General features: G+C 44.7%; 1 protein-coding gene across 5 annotated transcripts in view; it reads left to right on the top strand.

The window, feature by feature from the left end:
- myo6a (myosin VIa) overlaps positions 1-22,980 on the top strand; it is a 150,738-nt gene that overhangs the window by 27,782 nt on the left and 99,976 nt on the right. Inside the window, exon 1 of one of the 5 annotated variants that reach the window (XM_078405154.1) lies at positions 22,476-22,648. The exons of the other annotated variants lie outside the window; for them this stretch is intronic. The gene's annotated coding sequence lies outside the window, so the exon portion shown is untranslated. Of the gene's footprint in view, positions 1-22,475; positions 22,649-22,980 lie in introns of those variants that run through there. 5 annotated transcript variants of the gene reach the window in all.

The raw sequence follows: 22,980 nt of genomic DNA, 5'->3' as shown, positions 1-22,980 counted from the left end.
AAGAACCAGTCAATCTCTGCTTTAAAAATACCCATTGACTTGGCCTCCACAGCCGTCTGTGGAAAATAATTCCACAGATTCACCACCCACTGTTATTAACCAGCATTTGCAGTTCCTGGCCTCTACAGCTGCAGTCTATGAAACTGTCAGTCTGTACAGTGACATTTGGACAAAAACGATGTCAGCCTTGCAAGGAATATAGTAACCTTTCTCCTGAAAGACATAATTAGCCATTGAAGTACTCGAGTGTGAGTTAGTGTGCATTCTGATTTCAGGCAACAGTGGTCATGTTGATTCTGATAACGGTGTCAGTTCTCGGTTTGTATCGTGTCATGCAAACTCCCTGAAACCTACTCTGGTAGCTGTTCACTGCGATGTACACGACAGTATCTTTTTAAATTATTCAACAAATGGTGCTGTTTAATTCATGTCTTATTTCAGTGAGCATCTGTTTAATTGATCTTCCCTCTCCAGCGAGTCAAGGATTGTCCATGGAAAAAGAACATTGATTTGCATGTTATGGACGACCAGTTTCCATAGAGTCACACAGCGTGGAAACAGGTCCTTCGGCCCAACTTGCCCACGCAACCAATATGCCCCGTGTACACTAGTCTCACCTGCACGCATTTGGCTCATATCCCTCTAAACCTCTCCTCCATGTACCTGTCCAAATGTCTCTTAAACCATTTCTTTCCATTGTTTATAAATTGCTGACATAGTTTCAATTAGGGCGGCACAGAGGTGCAGCTGGTAGAGCTGCTGCCTCACAGCGCCAGAGACCCCGGGTTCGATCCTGACTTCGGGAGCTGTCTGTGTGTGGAGTTTGCACGTTCTCCCTGTGACCGCATGGGTTTCTTCCGGGTGTTCTGGTTTCCTCACGTGTCCCAAAGACATACGGGTTTGTACGTTATTTGGCCTCTGTAAATTGCACCCCAGTGTGTAGGGAGTGGATGTGAAAGTAGGATAACATAGAACTAGTGTGAACAGGTGATTGATGGTTGGCGTGGACCCGGTGGGGCCGAAGGGCCTGATTCCATGCTGCATCTCTAAACTAAACTAAATTAGTTCAATCTTTCCCAATAGGAATCCCTTCCAAAGCAGATTCCTTGAAATGAATGCTATGCTTGGCACTTGGGAGGCTCAGCATAACTCTTTCCTGATTTCCCCCTCCCCAAACACACTTAAAGAAGTTGTTCCTACACCTACCTGCCACCCTCACTCTCTGGTATATGATGAATTGCTTTATATTCAAACATCCTCTCGCTGTGTGGTCTTCCGCTTGTGAACATGAAATGAACGCTTGCATTGCATACAATCTGTGGCTTAGGCTCCATGTGCAACCAATCTAAATCCAATGAGCTGGATGTAGTGGTGGGGGAGTTTGTGTGATGGTTTACAATCATATGTTCACACACCACGGAAACAGGTCCTTCAGCCCAACTCGTCCAAGCCCACCAAAGTGCCCCATCTGAACTAGACCCATTTTCCTGTGTTTGGCCAATCTACACTAGTCCCACCTGCCCGCATTTGGCCCATATCCATCTAAACCTTTCCTATCCATGTACCTGTGCAAATGTCTTTTAAATGCTGTGATAGTACCTACCTCAACTACCTCCTGGCAGTGTGTTCCATATACCCACAACCCTCTGAATGAAAGAGTTGCCCCTCAGGTTCCCACTCGTCTGAAACCTATGTTCCCAGGTTCTTGATTCCTCTACCCTGGATAAAAAAAACTGTGCATTCACCTGATCTATTCTGCTAATGATTTTGTACACCTCTATAAGGTCACCAGCCTCCTGCACTCAAAGGATTAGGTCCTAGCCTTCACAATCCAATAGCTCAGGGCCTCGAGTCCCGGCAACATCCCCGTAAATCTTCTCTGCACTCTGACCAGCTTATTGACATCCTCCCTGTAGCACAGCAACCAAAACTCAACAGTACTCTAAATATGGCCTCACTAAGGTCTTGATGTGGCAACTCTGTATGTTCTTGTGGTCTTGGATCGAGCAGTTGCCACAACACGCTGTGATGTATCTCGATCGGATGCTTTCTATGGTGTATTTGCTGAAACTAGCAAGAGTCATAGAACATAGAATAGTACAGAACGAGAACAAGCCCTTCGGCCCACGATGCCCATGCCGAACATGTTGCCAGGATGGAAACACCAAATACTGGCGGGTTTGGTTTAGTTTATTGCCACGTGTACCAACGTGCATTGAAATGAGGGCAGTATTTTAAGGTGAGAAACGTAACATCTAAAGGAGATGTGCAGACCAAGTTTTTAAACATAGAGGGTGGTGGGTGCCTGGAACGTGCTGCCAGGTGGTTTAGGCAGATTCGCTAGTGGCATTTCAGAGACCTTTGGACAGGCACATGGATACGTAGGGAATGGCGGGATATGGATCATATGTAGGGAGATAAGACTTAATCTTGGCATCATGTTGGACACGGACATTGTGGGCTGAAGGGCCTGTCCCTGAGCTGTTCTGTTCTAAGTTCTAACTTAAAACTTTCATCTCGCTTACAACTAACCTTTGCTCAAGGAAGTGCGAAGTTCAGGAAGTTCTTCCAATCTGCCTGTATAATTATTCTTGTATCCGCTGCCTCCTACTGTTTGTGTCCACGTCAGTTTTTTCAAACTGGCACATGTACCATGACGAACTCTTCAAAGCTAAGATAATGGAGCCTTGCAGGGAGTTTAATTGTCTGGTTTAGAGATACAGCGAAACAGGCCCTTTGGCCCACTGAGAGAGCCACCACACTAGCACTATCCTACACACTAGGGACAATTTACAACTTATAGAAGCAATTTAACCTACAAGCCTGTACGTCTTTGGAGTGTAGGAGGAAAATAGTACCTTGAGGAAACCCACTCGGTCAAAAGCAGAATGTACAAACTTCACCCAGAGGTCAGGTTCAAACCCAGGTTATGGGGGTCGTGAGGCAGTGGCTCTAATGCCGGCACCACTGGTTTGTTAGCAGCCCTTGTGCAGATTTCCTTCCTCTCACTCAAACCAGTTGTGCTAACTCAGCACAGACATTTAAAGGTGTTTGTTTGAACCCAGCTATTGTCTTTATGAACCGCACTTAATTTAGAAACAATACCCACAACACATCCTGCCTGCCTGCTGTCAACTATTATCTGTGTACACAGATCTTTGTTCATCCAGTTTCAATGGGACAACTTACAACCATACAACAAAATTGTAAAAAGGGCGACTCAGTGGCACATGCAGTATAGTTGCTGCCTCACAATGCCAGAGATGCGGGTTCAATCCTGACTACGGGTGCTGTCTTTATGGAGCTTGCACGTTCTCCCCGTGACCACGTGGGTTTTCTCCGGGAGCTCCGGTTTCCCGCCATACTCCAAAGACGTGCAAGTTTATAGGTTAATCGGCCTCTGTAAATTGTCCCTTGTGTGTAGGATAGTGCTAGTGTATGGGGTGGTGGCTGGTCAGCGTGGACTCAGTGGGCCGAAGGGCCTGTTTCCACGCTATATCTCTAAACTAAACTAAACTAAAGTTCGAGAACGAAGAGGGACCCAGTGGGGGGGGGGGGGGGGGGGTGGCGCACCAACAACTAAGGAGGACCCGATGGAGCCTGCTGCGGCCACGTGAGACAGTAGGCCTGGTTCGCCACTGTGAGACGATAAGACTGTACGAAGAACCTTTGAAACTTTGTCGGCGCCAGAAAGTATTTGTGTACTGCCTACGTGAGGTCTGTTGCATGATTTTACCAGATCATATACAAAAACAAATAATTTAACTGTACCTAGGTACATGTGACAATCAAGTATCATTGAATCATGGAATTGTTTCCCATAGATCCCTATGATATGGGAGAATGTTGTATGTCAGGGCTATCATGTTAAACCGAAAGAAGAATGACTGATATTTGAAAGTTATATTTGAAATTCTGCCATAAAATGTTGACCCTTTGATTTGTTATTATTCTGGGGATACTGAAAGCCCTCTGGTGCTTTAGATTGCTGGTTGAAGAGGTGTTAAAGAGAATTGTAAGGCCTTGCATAAAACATTCTCCCACATCATAGGGATCTTTGGGAAACAATTCCATGATTCAATGGTACTTTATTGTCACATGTACCTAGGTACAGTTAAATTATTTGTTTTTGTGTATGATCTGGTAAAATCATGCAACAGACCTCATGTAAGGAGTAGGAGGAACTGCTGAAGCTGGTTTACACCGAAGATAGAAAAAAAAGGCTGGGGTAACTCAGCAGGTTAGGCAGCATCTCTGGTGAAAGGAGTAGGTCATGCTTCAGATCAGAGGAAGAGTCTCAACCCGAAACATCACCTACTCCTTTTCTCAAGAGATGCTGCCTCACCCGCACAGCCACTGCAGCATTTTGTGTCTATCAATCTGTTACCTGCCAGGTTTTGTCCTGCCCCATCTCGCTTCCAGCTTTCTGTCTCCTACATCTCCACCCCACCTTACAATCAGTCTGAGGAAGGATCCCAACCTGAAACGTCACCCATCCTTTTACTTCAGAGATGCTGCGTGGCCCTCTGAGTTACTCCAGCACTGTGTTTTTGCTCAAGATTCAGCACCTGCACTTCCCTTTCAGGTTAAACATTGGCAAAATGAACACGTATTGTCCTTCTATTCTTGAAAATGAATTTGAGTTGTGTGCTGACTACCCCCTGAATTTGCTGCATCTATGACCTGCCAGCATTGACTTACAGTTTAAATTTCCTACATCAATCTTTGCTATTCTGTAACTATGGCAACATTAACAGTGAATACAAGTGGCTTGAATAGATTGACCGATCCATTCTCTAAATGTACTCCTAATCCACAATAGAAGGCTTTTCAGCCCCTTTATGTTAGTGATGGCTACTTAAATAGCTTTTTAATTCTTTATTATTGCGTGTACATACGTACAGTGAAATTCTTTGGTGACCTTTGATCACTAGTTCTACGTTGTCCCACTTTCTCATCCACTCCCTACACACTAGGGGCAATTTACAGAGGGCCAATTAACCTACAAACCCACATGTCTTGGGATGTGGGAGGAAACTCACTGGTCACAGGGAGGACTTGCAAACTCCACACAGACAGCACCCGAAGTCAGGATTGAACCTGGGTCTCTGGAACTGTGAGGCAGCGGCTCTATCCACTGTGCCACCCTGATTGAGCTTTATTGAGTCCTTTTCCCATAAAGTTAGAATGTAATCATTCAACCTAGTCCATCAGTTCTAGCCCTTTATAAGCCCTTTATATGTTTACATAAGCCTATACAGAAGTCTCAACTCCCTTTATAAGACTCAGGGCAGCACGGTGGCACGGCGGCACGGCGGCACAGTTGCTGCCTTACAGCGCCAGAGACCCGGGTTTCATCTTGGCTACAGGTACTGTCTCTATGGATTTTGTAGGTTCTCCCTGTGATCGCGTGAGTTTTCTCCAGGTGTTCTGGTTTCCTCCCACACTCCAAAGACGTACAGGTTTGTAGGTTTATTGACCGGTAAAATTTTGAATTAGCCGCAGTGTGTAGGATAGAACCAGTGTACAGGGTGATAGATGGTCAGTATGGACTCAATGGGCCAAAGGGCCTGTTTCCACACTGTATCTCTAAAGATGCATTTTATGTCAGCTCTGCTTTGCACATTCAAAGATAATCTAATGGCTTTTAAAAAGGACCCCTCTGAGGTGGCGCGTGATGTAACAGGATCGGCAACAGTGAGATCTGCTTACATCCCTGAAAAACATTACTGTTTAGATTATGCAGCGTAATTAATATTTAAAGCGGTTTTATTAATGAAAGATTAATGTGCTAGGAGGCCATGAGGCAGATTAGTATTTAATGTGTTGGCTGGAAGCCTCTGTTGGTCCAAAGACAACAGCAAAGTATCTCTTGCAACAGCTTAAAGTAGCAGAGCTTTGCTGATTACATATTCATACTCATAGTCATACAGCACAGAATCAGGCTCTTCGGCCCAACTCACCCATGCAGACCAAGATGCCCCATCTACACTAGTTCCACCTGGCATTTGGTCAATATCCCTTAAACCTTTCCTTTCCACGTAAGTCCAAATGTCTTTTAAATGCTGTTATTGTACCTGCCACAACTACCTTCTCTGGCCTCAAGTTCCTATTGTCTTTCCCCTCTCTCCTTAAACTATATCTCTGTATCAAAGATCTCTGCTGCCATTGTGCTTGTTGATTTTTACACAAGCATAATTAGACTGTTCTTTTGCAATAAAGCAAGAAATAAAGCCACTGTTTTGATGTAGTGCCTGCCCTGACCTTAGACCAAAGTACTTTGCAACCTAAGAAACAGATCTTGAGCTGCAATAGTTCAATGGCTCTTTATTATCACACATACAGTGAAATTCTTTTTTTGCATACAGTTCAGTAAAGTGTTGCCTTACCTAAACACAATCCCCAATTAGTACAACGTGCATAGAAATAGTCCACTGAGACCGCATGCAAGAGTCGCCAAGTTTTGGCGCTATTTTCAAAGTCTTGGTCTTCTGGAGCGGCACCCGATCCAGGTGAACCCAAAGGCTGCTGCAGCACCTCCAGCCGTCGAAGGTATTTATTTCACAAAATGCTGGAGTAACTCAGCAGGTTAGGCAGCATCTCAGGAGGGAAGGAATGGGTGACGTTTTGGGTCGATGCTGCCTGAGATGCTGCCTGACCTGCTGAGTTACTCCAGCATTTTGTGAAATAAATACCTTCGATTTGTACCAGCATCTGCAGTTATTTTCTTACACCTCCAACTGTCGCTTCGGTCTGGATCGTCCAGCGAACCATCACCCCTCTCCTCACCCCGGCCACCTTCAGCCTTTGTCCCACAGCTAACCTTGAGGGCGCAGAAGATAAGACTGTCACTGGTTCACTGTCTTACCGGCTCTTGTGTCGGCTCCTTCCGTCATCCTCTCCGGTTCTCTGGTCCTCAGGGGACGAACAGAGGCCAGGCTCGGTGACTTCCTTCCCTCTCTTCCTTCAGTGGCTTCCTTCCAAGCCCAACGGTCTTGCCTTCCGAGTGCAGTGTATGAAACATTGGGAAACAATTTGCACCGTGTAATTTTCCACAAGCAGAAATGTGATTCTGATCAAACAATCTTGATGGCCCTGCAGTCCATCAAGTCTACTCCACCATTCAATCATGGCTGATCAATCTTTCCCCTCTCAGCCCCATTCTCCTGCTTTCTCTCCATAACCCCTGCCACCTATACTAATCAAGAATCTGTCAATCTCCACGTTAAAAATACCTAATGACGGCCTCCAGTCATCTGTGGCAATGAATTCCACAGATTCATCACCCTCTGACTAATGTTGGTTGAGTGATAAATATTGACAGGATACCATGAAAATAGCCAGGTCCAACTAGGGAAAAAGTGACATTGGGGTTGGAACCCTTGCGGATGGTCCAAGTCAATTTAAGTGCAGGATGGAAATTGGTCGCGGTTAATTAAGTCCATGAATTCTGCATGTGTGCAGGAGGTCGCACTCATGCAGTCATCAATGTAGCGGAGATAGAGTTCAGGGATAGGGTCAGTGTACGGCTCGAACAGGGATTGTTCAACGTACCCTACAAAGAAGCAGGCGTAGATGGGGCCCATGCGCAAGCTCATGGCTACACCTTGGATTGACAATGTCCAAGTTGATTTAGCAGCGCAAATCATACTCTACTCATTAGCTGAGTCGATGAATTGTTCATGACTGTCGAAGTTGTACTAAAGTCTCTTTGGTGAAGATGGCAACATATCTATCATATCTATCTCTCCTTTCACATTGATCTCATAAAATATACAGTGTAAGAAAATAACTGCAGATGCTGGTACAAATCGAAGGTATTTATTCACAAAATGCTGGAGTAACTCAGCAGGTCAGGCAGCATCTCAGGAGAGAAGGAATGGGTGATGTTTCGGGTTGAGACCCTTCTTCAAAATATACATTTTGATCCACCTTTGTTTGAGCACAGTTTAACATTTCTTACACTGGGCGGCACGGTGGCGCAGCGGTAGAGTTGTGCCAGGGACCCAGGTTTGGATGCTGCCTGTGTGGAGTTTGCATATTCTCCCTGTGACCGCATGTATTTCCTCCTGGTGCTGTTTCCTCCCACAGAGAGGGAAAGTTTAATGGACGTGTGGGGGAAGTTTTTTTACGCAGTGTGGTGGGGGCCTGGAACACATTGTGAGGGGTGATGGTGGAGGCAAATACGATAGTGGTGTGTAAGAGCTTTTCAGATGGGCACATGGAAGTGCAGGGAATAGAGAGATATGGATCATGTACAGGCAGATGAGATCAGTTTAACTAGGCAGGTTCCGGGTGGAACAGTGGTGCAGCCATAGAGTTGCTACATTACAGCGCCAGAGAAATGGGTTCGATCCTGACTATGGGTGCTGTCTGTATGGGGTTTATACATTCTCCCTGTAACCACATGGGTTTTCTCCAGGTGCTGCTGTTTCTTCCCACACTCCAAAGAGGTACAGGTTTGTAGGTTAATTGGCTGTGGTGAAAAAATTGTAAATTGTCCCTAGTGTGTTGGATAGTACGAGTATACTGTTTGGCACGGAGTTGGTGGGCCAAAGAGCTGTTTCCGTGCTGTATCTGTAAGTCTAAAGCATCATGTTCAGCACAAATATTGTGGCGAAAGAGCCCATTGCTGTGCTGCATTGTTCTGTGTTCTATGATATTGCAAAGACGTGCAGGTTTGCAGGATTATTGCCTCTTGTAAACTGCCCTTTGTGTGTAGGATTCAAAAGTGAGATGGCATAGAACTAATGTGAACCGATGATCGATGGTCGGTTTGGATTCGATGGGCCGAAGGCCCCGTTTTCAGGCTGTGAAGTTTTGATTTGTTTGCTTTGAAACGCACAAGCATTTATTCATTCAATCATCGTGTAAGAAGAGAAGGTTTTGATCAACTTCCCCAGAAATACTTGCTTTTTGAGGTCAGATTTATATTCTCTGCTGAAGATACTCAGACTACTGCTTTAGTTAGAGTCTCTTTTTAAAAGTGCAACAAGTGATTTGTTATTTTATTGGCAACTGGATGAAACATTGGGAACGGAAGACAATATAGCCCTTTTTATATATTAATGAAAAGATCACTATTTTTAGCTTTCAAAGATATGTTTTGTGTTAGACATTGGCAACATTTAGCATATTTCTATTGTTGGTTCAGTAACGAGACTGAGCATTTCTATCAGTGACTAGTACGCAGCATGGCACAGCACAGGAACGGGCCCTTCAGCCCACAATGTCTGTGCCGAACATGATGCCAAGTTGAACTGATCTCATCTGCCTGTACATGATCCATATCCCTCATCCCTGCACTTCCATGTGCCAATCTAAAAGCCTCTTAAATGCCACTATTGTATGTGCCTCCACCATCACACCTGGCAATGTGTTCCTGAAGAGGGACGATGGTTCGCGGGGCGATCGGGTTGAAGGCGAAGGAGGAAGGCCCTGCAGGAACCTGGATCAGGAGCTGCTCCAGTAGACTGAGCGTGCGGGCGGGCGGACTGGACTTTGGAAATGGTGCCAAAACATGGCGGCGCCTGCATGTGTAAATATGCAATAAAAATTTCACTCTGCAGTTGCCCGTGACAAATAAAGCTGGATTGAACTAGGTCCCCACCTTTCTGTGTAAAATAAAAACGCTCCCCACACGAGATTGATCCCTGGGATGGTGGGACTGTCATATGAGGAAAGATTGAAAAGACTAGGCTTGTATTCACTGGAGTTTCAAAGGATGAGAGGGGATCTTATAGACATATAAAATTATAAAAGGACTGGACAAGCTAGATGCAGGAAAAATGTTCCCAATGTTGGGGGAGTCCAGAACCAGGGGCCACAGTCTTAGAATAAAGGGGAGGCCATTTAAAACTGAGGTGAGAAGGAACTTTTTCACCCAGAGAGTTGTGAATTTGTGGAATTCTCTGCCACAGAGGGGAGTGGAAGCCAAATCACTGGATGAATTTTAGAGGGAGTTAGATAGAGCTCTGGGAGCTCGTGGAATCAAGGGATATAGGGAGAAGTTGGGGACAGGTTACTGATTGTGGATGATCAGCCATGATCACAATGAATGGCGATGCTGGTTCGAAGGGATGAATGGCCTCCTCCTGCACCTATTTTCTATGTTTCTATGTTTCTATCTCCATTAAACATGAAACTCCATTAAACTCTCACCTAGCTGTGCCCTCATATGTTGGACATTTCAATCCTGGGGAAAAAAGGTTCTGACTGTCTCTCATAATTTTATATTCAGTACTTTTATCAAATCTTCCCTCACCCTCTGATGTTCCAGAGAAAACAACCCTAGTTTATCCAGCCTTGTAGCTGAAACCCTCCAATCTATGAATCCATGCAGCGTTCTGGTAAAATGTACGACTAGCTTTCATTTGGCATATTGTATTAATGACATGGGTTTTGTTGGTATACTGGTGGGACAAGCAACTTATGTTTTGTTTTAGTGAAGCTGACATAGTGAATTATGTTTTGTATTTCTCAGTGTTGAAGATTGGTGCAACAATTCAGACTGGTGGATTAATGTTGCATGAACTCCGAAGGTCTTGCTGTGAAAAATGTGAAAGGCGTTCTGAACCTTATCTCGTGCACTTTGCACAACAAACTGCAACTACTGTGGTTATTTGTGTGATATCATAGTTTCCAAATTGACTCCACCTCTAAGCAAATTCTTCGGAGTGATGGAGTGGAAAAGAAGCAAACCCTTTGGCCCAACTTATCCATACCAACCACAGTGCCATCTAAACGAGTCCCATTTGTCAATGAGGTGGTGTGGATTACAACATCTATTTTGGTTGTATTTTCACTCAATACTTAAAATTTAACATTTTCTCTGGGTTCCTTCCACACCCCAAACAGGTAGGGGTTTGTAGGTTAATTGGTCTCTGTAAATTGCCCTGAGGGTGTAGGGAGTGGATGCGAAAGAGGGACAACATAGAATGACCGAGTTCGAACGGGTGATCGATGGTTGGTGTGTACACGGAGGACCGAAGGGCCTGATTCCACGCTGTATCTCCAAACCAAACTGAAAACTAAACACTCAGAAAAGCCACATCCTCTTTTGTGTCATTGAGGAAGCAGTACTGGTTTTTGTGGGTTTCCTGTGGGTACTTGCATTGCTGTTGCTGAGTCCCTGTAAAGGGAACGATCTTGTTGAATGCACTGAGACTGAGACTGAGACCTCCTCAATGCGGAGATAATATGGTTCAATCAGATTTGCGGATTGGTATCTCGGCACCTCGTCGGCCCAGGCGGACCGGTCCGGTATCGTTGGACTCCAAGAGGAGGCTGTGACCTCTGATGGTCCTGCAAAATGGATAATCCAGCAATGCTCTGGAACCAAGAGTGCCTGAAATTCAGTAGTGGACCTGTATAACCATTTACTTTCTGGGGGAAAACAAATTGTTATCTGGGAATCACTCAAGTGCCAATAATTATCCTTTGTTGGACGTTTTCTGCAGGCTAGAGGTATGGGATATGCAATGGAGCTTGGAACGTTTTGTAATTTACTCATTTTGTTTCTGGTCTATAAGATGTGGGATGATTGGAATAAGTTTCTTTCATTGCACAGTTCTTGCAAAACATGGCTTTTATAAATAACAATTCTACAGTAAACTTATTGGTGTGAAATCTTTATTTGTTGCTGTATCACCAATTGTCGCTTTGTAAATGTGAAGTGTTGAAAACAGTTTTACAGCATAGCATTTTGTATTAAATCTAAGTTTCTTTCTAAACTTTTTCTTGAACAGAGGTGGCACAGCTGGTGGAGCCGCTTCCTCACAGCGCCAGAGACCCTAGCTCGATCCTGACCTCTGTGTGTGTGGAGTTTGCACGCTTGGGTTTTCTCCAGGTGCCCCGGTTTACTCCCACATCCCAAAGACGTGTGGGTTTATAGGTTAATTGGCCTCTGTAAATCAACCCTGGTGTGTAGGGAGTGGATGCAAAAGTGGGAAAACAGAAGTTGTGTGAATGGGCGATTGATGGTCGGCGTGGACTCGGTCGGCCGAAGAGCCTGTTTCCATGCTGTTTCTATCAATCAATCAATCAATTTCATTGCATACCTTTTACATAACGTGACTTTTGTAAATGATAATTCTACAATACATTTTGTAATGTTACATCTTAATTCATTTTTTATTGAATTACCAGTTGTTGTTCTCTGAAGAAGTGTTGAAAAGAGTTTTACATACAGCATTTTGTATTAAATCAAAGTTTCTTATGCAGTTGACCTTGGACAGAAGATTATTTGGGCTCTGATTGAAACATTTAACTTTACGTCAATTCTGACATTATTTAACTGTGCAGTTTTAAATTGCGAACAGATGTCCACAGAGACTCCAGGAACTGCAGAGGCTGGAATGTTGAGTCAAAGACAAAGTGCTGGAGGAACTCAGCGGGTCAGGCAGCATCTGTGGAGGGAATTGACAGGCGACATTTCGCGTTGGGACCCTTCAGACAGATTGGTGTAGGGAGGAGAAATGGGGTGGAACAAAGCCTGGCAAGTGATTGGTGGATACAGGTCAGGGGCAGAAGGGTGGACAAAAGATAGAGATGAAAAGGAGACCAAAAGGTGTCAGGTGAGGGAAGAAGAGAATTTAATTATAAAGCCAGAGGGAGGGAACATAGGTGGGGGAGAGAGGGGCGGGGTGTACAGAATGTAGATTGGAATGGAACAGTTTTGTTCCCTTGGTTTAAAAATATAATGACATGAGACATTGGAAAAATCATCAATGCTCAAATGTTTAGTTTATTATCGTCATGTATTGAGGTGCAGTGAAAAGCTTTCATTGCATCTGCACCAATTACAATCTAGTAATTGGAGGGACCCTCTTTCCGCACAGAGACATCCACAAACTAACATGGTACTCTCCAAATGGAAGGGATAAGAACCAGATAGACCACCTGATGATAAACGGCACATGGAGACGTTCATTACTTGATGTTAAGGTTAAACGAGGAGCTGATGTTGGTAGTGACCATCACCTCGTCCTGGCTGTTCTCAAAGTCAAACTGAGGAAAACAGGGAACAAAAAGACAAGCAGGCAACAGTTTGTCACTGAGAAACTACATAACCCAAAAGTGAAAAGTTCTTTTGTACTACAATTAAGGAACAAGTTTCAGGCACTAGTAGATATGGATGATCACACAGAGCCAAATGTAATAATATTAATATTAATACTGTGTGGGAACAAACCAAAATAGCTTATGTGAAAACCAGTGAAGCCTGCCTGGGATTCAAGCAGAAGATAAAGAAGGAATGGATAACTGAAGACACATGGCAAACCATTAATAATAGGAGAAAATTAAAGAAGCAAATAAATGAAACAAAATCCAAATGGCTGCAAGAAAGATACAACATGCAATATCAAGAAGCAACAAAGCAGTTCAGAGGAAAGCCAGAGCTGACAAACGGGCATGCGTACATACCTGGAAGATCAAGCAGAAGATGCAAATAAGAAAGGAGAGCAAGGGAAGGTCTACAAGATAACCAAAATAATCTGTGGCAAACATCGGCGAACCACTGGACACCAATTGTAGACAAAAAGGGCCAATTCCTAACAACAGAAACAGAACAAGAAGCCTGCTGGGTGGAACACTTTAATGAAGTATTGAGTAAAACACCAACCATAATAGAGGCTAATACCCAACAAGCAGAGGATGACCTAGATATTAACACTGAATCACCAACAAAGGAGGAAATTGTTATAGCCATTAAGTCCCTTAAAAGTGGAAAAGCCCCTGGCCAAGATAACCTCAATTCAGTCTGAAGAAGGGTCTCGACCCGAAACGTCACCCATTCCTTCTCTCCCGAGATGCTGCCTGACCTGCTGAGTTACTCCAGCATTTTGTGAATAAATCGATTTGTACCAGCATCTGCAGTTATTTTCTTATAACCTCAATGCAGAAATGTTTAAGGCGGACCCAGAACTTGCAGCCAAAGTATTTGTACCACTTTTCACAGCTATTTGGGAAAGAAAGGAGATACCTGACGACTGGTCAGAAGGAGTCATCATTAGGATCATGACCAAAGAAAGGCAACTTAAGAGAGTGTAAAAATTGGAGAGGGATCACTCTTCTATCAATTCCAAGCAAGATTCTGGCAAAGATTATAATACAACGTACCTCAGAAGCAGTAGACAAACAGCTCAGGAAAGAGCAGGCAGGATTTTGTGGTGGGAGGGGATGCTTTGACCAGATATTTGCCCTGCGAAACATTATAGAACAGTGCACAGAGTGGCAGAGACAGATATACATCAACTGGGGCATATTACGAATGTATGGGATCCCACAGCGCATAATCGAAGTAATTAAGAGCTTCTACGCCAACTTCTCTTGCAGAGTAGGGAATAGTAACCACACATTCCAGGTGAAGACAGGAGTTGGACAAGGGTGTGTGATGTCGGCGCTACTCTTCAATATTGCTATTGACTGGGTGATGCGTCAGACAACCGAAGATCAAGCAAGAGGCATACGATGGACCCTCTTCTCAACATTGGAAGATCTTGATTTTGCTGATGACATAGCTCTGGTCCACACTCACAAACACATGCAGGAAAAATCATCCCGTCTTAGTGACTTTGCACAACAAATTGGCTTGAAGATAAACCAGAAAAAATCTGAATTCATGACACTAAACATCCAAAACCCCTTACCAATCCAAGTGAATGGAAACGACCTTCCCATAACTGAGCTTATTTATCTTGGTAGTAAAGTCAGATACGATGGCGGAGCACAAAATGACATTAAGAACCGGCTAAACATGGCTAGGAATGTATTCAGAATGCTAAACAATGTATGGAGGTCCCAGCAATACAGCTCCAAGACCAAGCTGAAGATATACGGGAGCTGTGTCCTCTCCATCCTCTTATATGGCTCGCAATGCTGGAGAATGAGAGCAAGTGACATCAACCAGCTGTCAGTCTTCCACACTAAGAACCTGAGACGAATCCTTAGAATATTTTGGCCACACACCAAGATCTCCTTGCTCAATGCCAGCAAGAGAGTATGGATACCATCATCATGACAAAGTGCTGGAACTGGACTGGCCATATACTGAGAAGAGAACCAGACAGCATCCCAAGAATATCCCTGCACTGGACACCAGAAGGGAAAAGGAAAAGAGGGAGACCCAAAACCACATTGTAGAGGAGGAAATGAAAACTATGGAATTGACCTGGGGTAGTGTCCAGAAACTAGCCCAGAACAGACAGGAGTGGAGAACTTTCGTTGTTGCCCTACATGCCAGGAGGCATAATGGGCAGTAAGTAAGTAAGTATGTATTGAGGTGCAGTGAAAAGCTTTCATTGTTGAATGCTATCCAGTCAGTGAAAAGACTATACATGATTACAATCAAGCTGTCCACAGTGTACAGATACAGGAAAAAGGGAATAATGTATGCATTTTCACACTTTTGTATCTCTTGCCTGATGGAAGAGGGGAGAAGAGGGAATGACCGGGGTGAGACTCATCCTGAGATATGTCAGTCTTGAGTGTTCCCATGACCTGTGTTAAGTCATTCCACTTTCAAGCTTGGCAAAGAATTCTACTTTGCCTATTTTGTTTGGAATAGTCGCAGGGGCCAGGATTGAGATGACATGAGTTTGTGCACACTTCCTTCCATTAAGTCAGAAGCCAGCGTGTAAGATGAGCAGTGATTGGAATCTGACTGTAATTGTACTTCTCTGAGCACGGCTTGTTGCAGTTGTCAGACCTGTAAGTTCCACCATCTCTCTCGGAGTCTCGGGATTAGTTTGTAACCGAGGTCCAAGGCATTGATTGGAATGGGAGAATCTAGCACAAACTCCGACACTTTTAGTGAAGATGCAAAAAAGGACAAGATTGGTCGGGGATCTTTCATTGAGTGTTTTTAAAACGGAGATTGACAGGTTCTTGATTAGTAACGGTGTCAAAGGTTGTGGGGAGAAGGCAGGAGAATGGGGTTGAGAGCGAAAGTTAGATCAACCATGATTGAATGGCGTAGTAGACTCGATGGGCCGAATAGCCTACTTCTGCTCCTATGACTTGTGAATAGCTGACTTTGTTCGGCTTGGCAAGTGAAGAGGTGCAAACACTGCAGATGCTGGAAATCCGGGATAAAAACAGAAAATGCCGGAAATACTCAGCAGGTCAGGCAGCATCTGTGGAGACAGAGAGAGATGGTAATGTTTTCGATTGAAGACGCATGCCGCAGAGAAGGTTAGCTGCATGATGGATAGGATAAAAGGAATATTTATGACAGGGTGAGGGCAGGGTTGCCGAGGGGATAAGTTGTCCAGGTTATCTGGTTTAAAGGTCAAATGGTGCAAATAGAGCGAGCAAGCCGAGAACTGTTGTGAACGGGTGATCATTTGTCGTCGTGGACTTGGCGGGTTATTGGCTTGTAAAATTGCAGCAAGAGATTATATTGTTCTGTTGCTGGTATGTATTACAATTAAATACTCCTGCCCCCCGTCTCTACGAAGCCCAGGATGAGGTTTTCAATACCATGACATTGGAGATGTCCTCAACCTTTAGGGAATGTGGGTTCCCCTCTTCCCTTATAGATAGGGCCTCCTCGATATCCCACAGCTCCACACTTGCTCCCCTTCCCCCCATTCGTAACAAGGACAGTCCCCCTTGTCCTCACCTTCCACCCCATCAGCCGTCGCATACAGCATATAACCCTCTGACATTTTAGCCACCTCCAACGGGATCCCTCTACTGGCCACATCTTCCCATCTCCACCTCTTTCTGTTTTCCGCAGAGACCGTTCCTTCTGCAACTCCCTGGTCAACTCGTCTTTCCCCTCCCCAGGTGAATCTGTAGAATTCATTGCCGCAGATGGCTGTGGAGGCCAGTCTATGGATATATTTAAGGCGGAGGCCGACAGATTCTTGATTAGTAAGCGTGTCAAAGGTTATGGGGAGAAGGCAAGAATGGGATTGAGAGGGAAAGATAGATCAGCCATGACGGAGTAGATTTATCATATCACATCATATCATATATATACAGCCGGAAACAGGCCTTTTCGGCCCTCCAAGTCCGTGCCGCCCAGCGATCCCCGTAAATTAACACTATCCTATACCCACTAGGGACAATTTTTACATTTACCCAGCCAATTAACCTACATACCTGTACGTCTTTGGAGTGTGGAAGGAAACCGAAGATCTCGGAGAAAACCCACGCAGGTCACGGGGAGAACGTACAAACTCCTTACAGTGCAGCACCCGTAGTCAGGATCGAACCTGAGTCTCCGGCGCTGCATTCGCTGTAAAGCAGCAACTCTACCGCTGCGCTACCGTGCCGCCCGATGGGCGTTTGATGGGCCTAATGTCCTAATTCCGCTCCTAGAACTTATGAGTTTATGAACTATCAATTTTCTCCAGAGATGCTACCTGACCCGCTGAGTTACTCCAGCACTTTGTGTATATCTTTGCTATAAACCAACATCTTTTCATTTAAAAAAAATGATATTGCCATGTTTTGTCCTGCCCCTCTCCTCTTCCAGCATTCTCCCCATCCCCCTTACAATCAGATAAAAGGGGCCCAACCCAAAACATCATCTATCCATTTTCTCCAGAGAAGCTGTCTGACCCGCTGAGTTACTCCAGCACTTGCTGTCCCTTCATATAGAAACTGGGTGCAGCAGCAATTGATAACAGTGTTGCTCACTAAGGATGTGATCGAGATAAAATACGCTGTTTAAATCAGCATATTTTCAGTTTAAATCTCACTGCATAAAAGCTGTTGAAAAGCCACATTGAGATGGCACCAATCCAGTGCTCAGTTAGCAGAAGGTCATTAACCTGTAGTGCAATCTGAAAACAATCACGGAATCATTCAGGAAGTTGGGCTGGAGGACATGTTCTCTGAGGACTTCCTGGTTACAGGTGCATCTGAAGAAATGTTCCCCCACTCACTTCTCTAACTAATCACCCACTGCCACTAATGAGGCCAAGCACAGTGATTCATCATCAGGGTGGCGCAGCCGGTAGAATCGCTGCTTCACAGCACCGGAGACCAGGGTTCGATCCTGACTTCGGGTGCTGTCTGTGTGGAGTTCATAAGTTCTAGGAGCCGAATTAGGTCATTTGGTCCATCATGTCTACTCTGCCATACAAGCATGGCTGATTTATCTTTCCCTCTGATCAGTTCACAGTTCTGAAACATTGTGCAAAGATTTTTTTGTGGTGTAGGTGTCCAAAGTTAGCAACTTCAAAGACAACGAAAGGACATTGAAACTGTTCAGGAATGTTCCAGATCACTAAAACGATCTGGAGCAGGTTTTCATCAAGGATCTCTCTGTACTTTGCTCCGTTCATCTTCCCCTTGATTCAGTCTCCCAGTTCCTGCCACTGAAAAACATCCCCACAGCATGATACTGCACCATCATGCTTCACCGTAGGTATGATATTGGCCTGGTTTTCTCCAGACATGACGCTTGGCATTCAGGCCAAAGAGTTCAATCTTGGTTTCATCAGACCAGATAATCTTGTTTCTCATGGTCTGAGAGTCCTTTAGGCAAACTCCAAGTGGGTTGTCATGTGGCTTTTACTGAGGAGTGGCTTCCGTCTGGCCACTCTACCATAAAGGCCTGATTGGTGGAGTGCTGCAGATATAGTTGTCCTTCTGGAAGGTTCTCCCATCTTCACAGGGGAACTCTGGAGTTCTGTTAGAGTGACCATCGAGTTCTTGGTCACCTCCCTGATCAAGGCCCTTCTCCCCCGATTGCTCAGTTTGGCCGGGCGGCCATCTCTATGAAGAGTCCTGGTGGTTCCAAAGTTCTTCCATTTAAGAATGACGGAGGCCACTGTGCTCTTCGGGAATTGTTTTATACCCTTCCCCAGATCTGTGTCTCGACACAATCCTGTCTCGGAAATCTACGGACAATTCCTTCATGGCATGGTTTTTGCTCTGACGTACACTGTCAACTGTGGGACCTTATATGGACAGGTGTATGCCTTTCCAAATCATGTCCAATAAATTTAATTTACCACTGGTGGACTCCAATCAAGTTGTAGAAACATCTCAAGGATAATCAATGGAAACAGGATGAACCTAAGCTCAATTTTGAGTGTCATAGCAAAGGGTCTGAATACTTATGTAAATGTGATATTTCAGTTATTTCTTTTTAATTACTTTGCAAAAATTTCTAAACACTGGTTTTCGCTTCTTTATTCTGGGGTAGATTGATGATAAAAAAACAAATTTAATCCATTTTTAAATAAGGCTGTAACGTAATAAAATGTGGAAAAAGTGAAGGGGTCTGAATCCTTTCTGAATGCACTGTTTGTGTGTGTGTGTGTGTGTGTGTACGTTTTGATATGTGCACATGTGCAGATATATGTGTGTGTGTATATGTATGTGTGTGTGTATATAAATATATATAAATATATGTTAAAATAAATAAATATCGTGTTTACAGAAAACTGTGCGCATATCTGTTATGCCGCTGCAAGTAAGAATTTCATTGCAGTGGCAGAGTTGCTGACTGACAACGCCAGAGATCTTGGTTCGATCCTGACTACGGATGCTGTCTGTACGGAATTTGTACGTTCTCCTCGTGACCGCATGGGTTTTCTCTGAGTGCTTCAGTTTCCTCTCTCTTTCCAAAGACGGCGGGTTTGTAGGTCAATGGTTTTGGTAAAGTTGTAAATTGTCCCCAGTGTGTAGGATAGAACTAGTGTACGGGGTGAGCGCTGGTACAAAGGGCCTGTATCTGCACTGTATCTCTAAAGTCTAAACTCTAAAACACTCTTGACTTGATTCCTGTATGCTGTGATCTTGGACAGGAGGAGCTGTTGAGCCTAACGTCAAATGGAGCATATTGTTAACCCAATTGAGACCATTAAAGATGTAACTCATCAGGTTGTATTCCAAGCATTCCCTAAGTGGTAGTACAGGTCGAACCACGACAGGTAATTTTAGTGGATCATCTGTTCTGAATCATTTTTTTTTAAAGCATGTGCTTTTGGAATGTGAACAGGTTTGCCCTGAGGAGGTTGCGGAGGTGCTGAGTACGTTGGAATTTCTCCATTGTTGAGTTACTCCCTCTGTGGTGTTGGGCAAGCAATGGCAGTGCTATGATTTAACCACCATGAGGAAACGATAAAGGACACAGAGCTGGAGTAACTCAGCGGGTCAGGCAGCATCTCTGCAGAACATGGATAGGTGAAGTTTCAGATCGGGAGCCTCCTTCAGACTGATTGTTGTGGGGGGAGGGGGTGGAGGTGTGGAAGAAAGCTGGAAAAGGGGAGAAGCTGTACAAAGTGTGGCAGGTAATACATGGATACAGGTGAGGGGCAGTTTTGATAGGCCGATGGTGGAACAAAGGCCAGAGATAGGAGCAGAAGGTGCGACCTTGACTCCGGGTGCTGTCTGTATGGAGTTTTCACGTTCTCCTTCTGACCGCGTGGGTTTTCTCCAGATGCTCCAGTTTCCTCCCGCATCCTAAACGCGTGCAGGTTTGCAGGTTAATTGGCCTCTGTAAATTGTCCCTAGGGTGTAGAGAATGGATGAGAAAGTGGGATATCAGAGAACTAGTGTGACTGAGTGATCAATGGTCTGCGTGGACTCTGTGGGCCGAAAGACCTGTTACCATGCTGCATCTTTCAATCAATGCGTTGAATCGCTGTTTAGAAGTGGGCCAGATTTTTAACATCAATCAAATGACATCGTCCCAGTAATATCCCCAGGTCCAACTGATTTGTCAAATTTAAAAAAAAATTAAGAGAAATTATTCAGCTTAAGTTTCCACTTTCTCCTGGTAGGTTTTTGCTTTGTCATATGATGACTTTTCTCCATCGGGTTGCGATTTGATTTCTGACCTTCCCCACCCATAACCAACTCCCTTTTGAACAAAGAAGTGTTGGACAATAATTATAAGATTGTAGACACAAAATGCTGGAATAACTCAGCGGGGTCAGGCAGCTTTTCTGGAGAAAAAGAATAGGTGACGTTTCGGGTCAAGACCCCTTTTCTGATGTTTGAGTCTGAAGAAGGGTCTCAACCTGAAATGTCATCTATTCCTTTTCTCCAGAGATGCTGGCTGACCTGCTGCTAGTCTAGCATTTTGTGTCTATCTTCGGTATAAACCAAACCAGCTAAGTGAAAAAATATAGGTAGTGGCTGCTAGCAAGTGCTTCACTGCTGACGACTTAAGTCTTTGGAGATTGTACACCTCTCTGGTTTCAGTCTTGTGGTTTGCGATTGACATCCGAAACCTGTGATTGTATCAGCAACACAATATTAGCAACGGTCATAGATTATGAGATAAGGTACAATATACTGCTAAAAGCCTGCAATGCTGATATTCAATACAATGGGACACATAGTACAGATGTTTTATCTCCTATATAATTCATGGTTTCTTCTGTAGTGCATCCACTCATAGTCATAGAGTCATACAGTGTGGAAACAGGCCCTTCGGCCCAACTTGCCCACACTGACCAACATGTCCCATCTGCACTTCCCACCACCTGGTGTTTGGCTCATATCTCTCTAAACCTGTCCTATCCATGTACCTGTCCAAATGTTTCTTAAATGTTGCAATAGTACCTGCCTCAACTACCGCCTCAGGCAGCGCGTTCCACCCACCCACCACCCTTTGTGTAAAAAAGAATGTTTCCCATCAGTTCCCATTAAAACTCCCCCCCCCCCACCTGACCTTAAACCTGTGTCCTCTGGTTCACTCCTATGAAAGATGCAAGGAACTGCAGATGCTGGAATCTTGAGCAAAGCACAAGGTGCTGGAGGAACTCAACAGGTCAGGCAGCATCTGTGGAAAGAATGGATGAGCAGCAATTCGGGTCAGTACCCTTTATTGGACAGATTGGCCTAAGAGGAGAATAGTGGAAAAGAACTGAGGGTGGGACAAAACCTGGATAGGGGGGAGAGGGGTGGGAGGGTTGATTGGCAGAGGGGTGAAAAGGAGATTAAATATCTGGGTCACGGCCCGAAAAGTTACCTATTCTGCCGCCAGAGATGCTGCCTGACCCTCTGAGTTACTCAAGGACTTTGTATCTATCTATAAAGCAGTATCTGCAGTTCCTTCCTACACAGGAAGCAAAAAGGTCAGATAAGGAGAGAAGAGGAGTGAAATGCAAAGCTAGTGTGCGACTTGGAGTTTAGAAGGGGGTGGGAGAGGGGTAGAATAGTTCAAAATTAGTCACACAGGAAACAGCAAAGGCAAGCCGCTAGGAAATAATGGCCTACTGTCCTGGCAGTGAGTACACAACACTGACAACACAATACCGGAAGGAATGCTTGCTGGATAACATCCACTTTCCTTGGGTCAACAAACATGAATAAAGAAGCTGGCTCTATTTAAAAACCACTCACGTAAGCACCCTTGCCAGTTCTGCCCTAACCCCCCCAGCAAAAAAACACCAGACTCGTAAAAATAAAATAAACAAGTGCACTTATTTCTAAAATAAGTAATTTTAGACAGGCATCAGAACTACAGCGCGGAAACAGACCCTCTGGCCCACTGACCGGTGATCACCCCGTTTTCTAGCACTATCCTACCTACACACTAAGGACAACTTACGATTTTACCAAAGCCAATTAACCTACGAACCTGTACGCCTTTGGAGTGTGGGAGGAAACCAGAGCATCCAGAGAAAACTCGCACAGTCATGTAGCGGTAGTCAGGATCGAACCTGGGTCTCTGGTAAGAGAGCAACTCGACCGCTGTGCCACAGTGCTGTTATGTTGGCGAGAGGTTGGGTGAGGGGTGTGCTGGAAGTGAGCATTATTTTCACACAGCTCGTTATTGAGATTCAAAAGCATTGCTTGAAGGTGGTGGGGGCATATCCAGCTGTAATTCACTGAAAGGGAAAGAGCAGGACTGGTGAAATGGCTGCATCTTCACCGATGGACTGCAGGGCTGCTTCTGTGCTCTGCAATTCTGTGATCTGATTCTTCGAACGTTTGTGGTGTTTATTTGTAGTGGGCTGCAGTGGCGAAGCTGGTAGAGCCGCTGCCACTCAGCGCCGGAGACCC

Source organism: Rhinoraja longicauda, chromosome 9, assembly GCF_053455715.1.
Source record: "Rhinoraja longicauda isolate Sanriku21f chromosome 9, sRhiLon1.1, whole genome shotgun sequence".
Lineage (NCBI taxonomy): Eukaryota > Metazoa > Chordata > Chondrichthyes > Rajiformes > Arhynchobatidae > Rhinoraja > Rhinoraja longicauda.
This window is presented reverse-complemented; position numbering and strand designations above follow the sequence as displayed.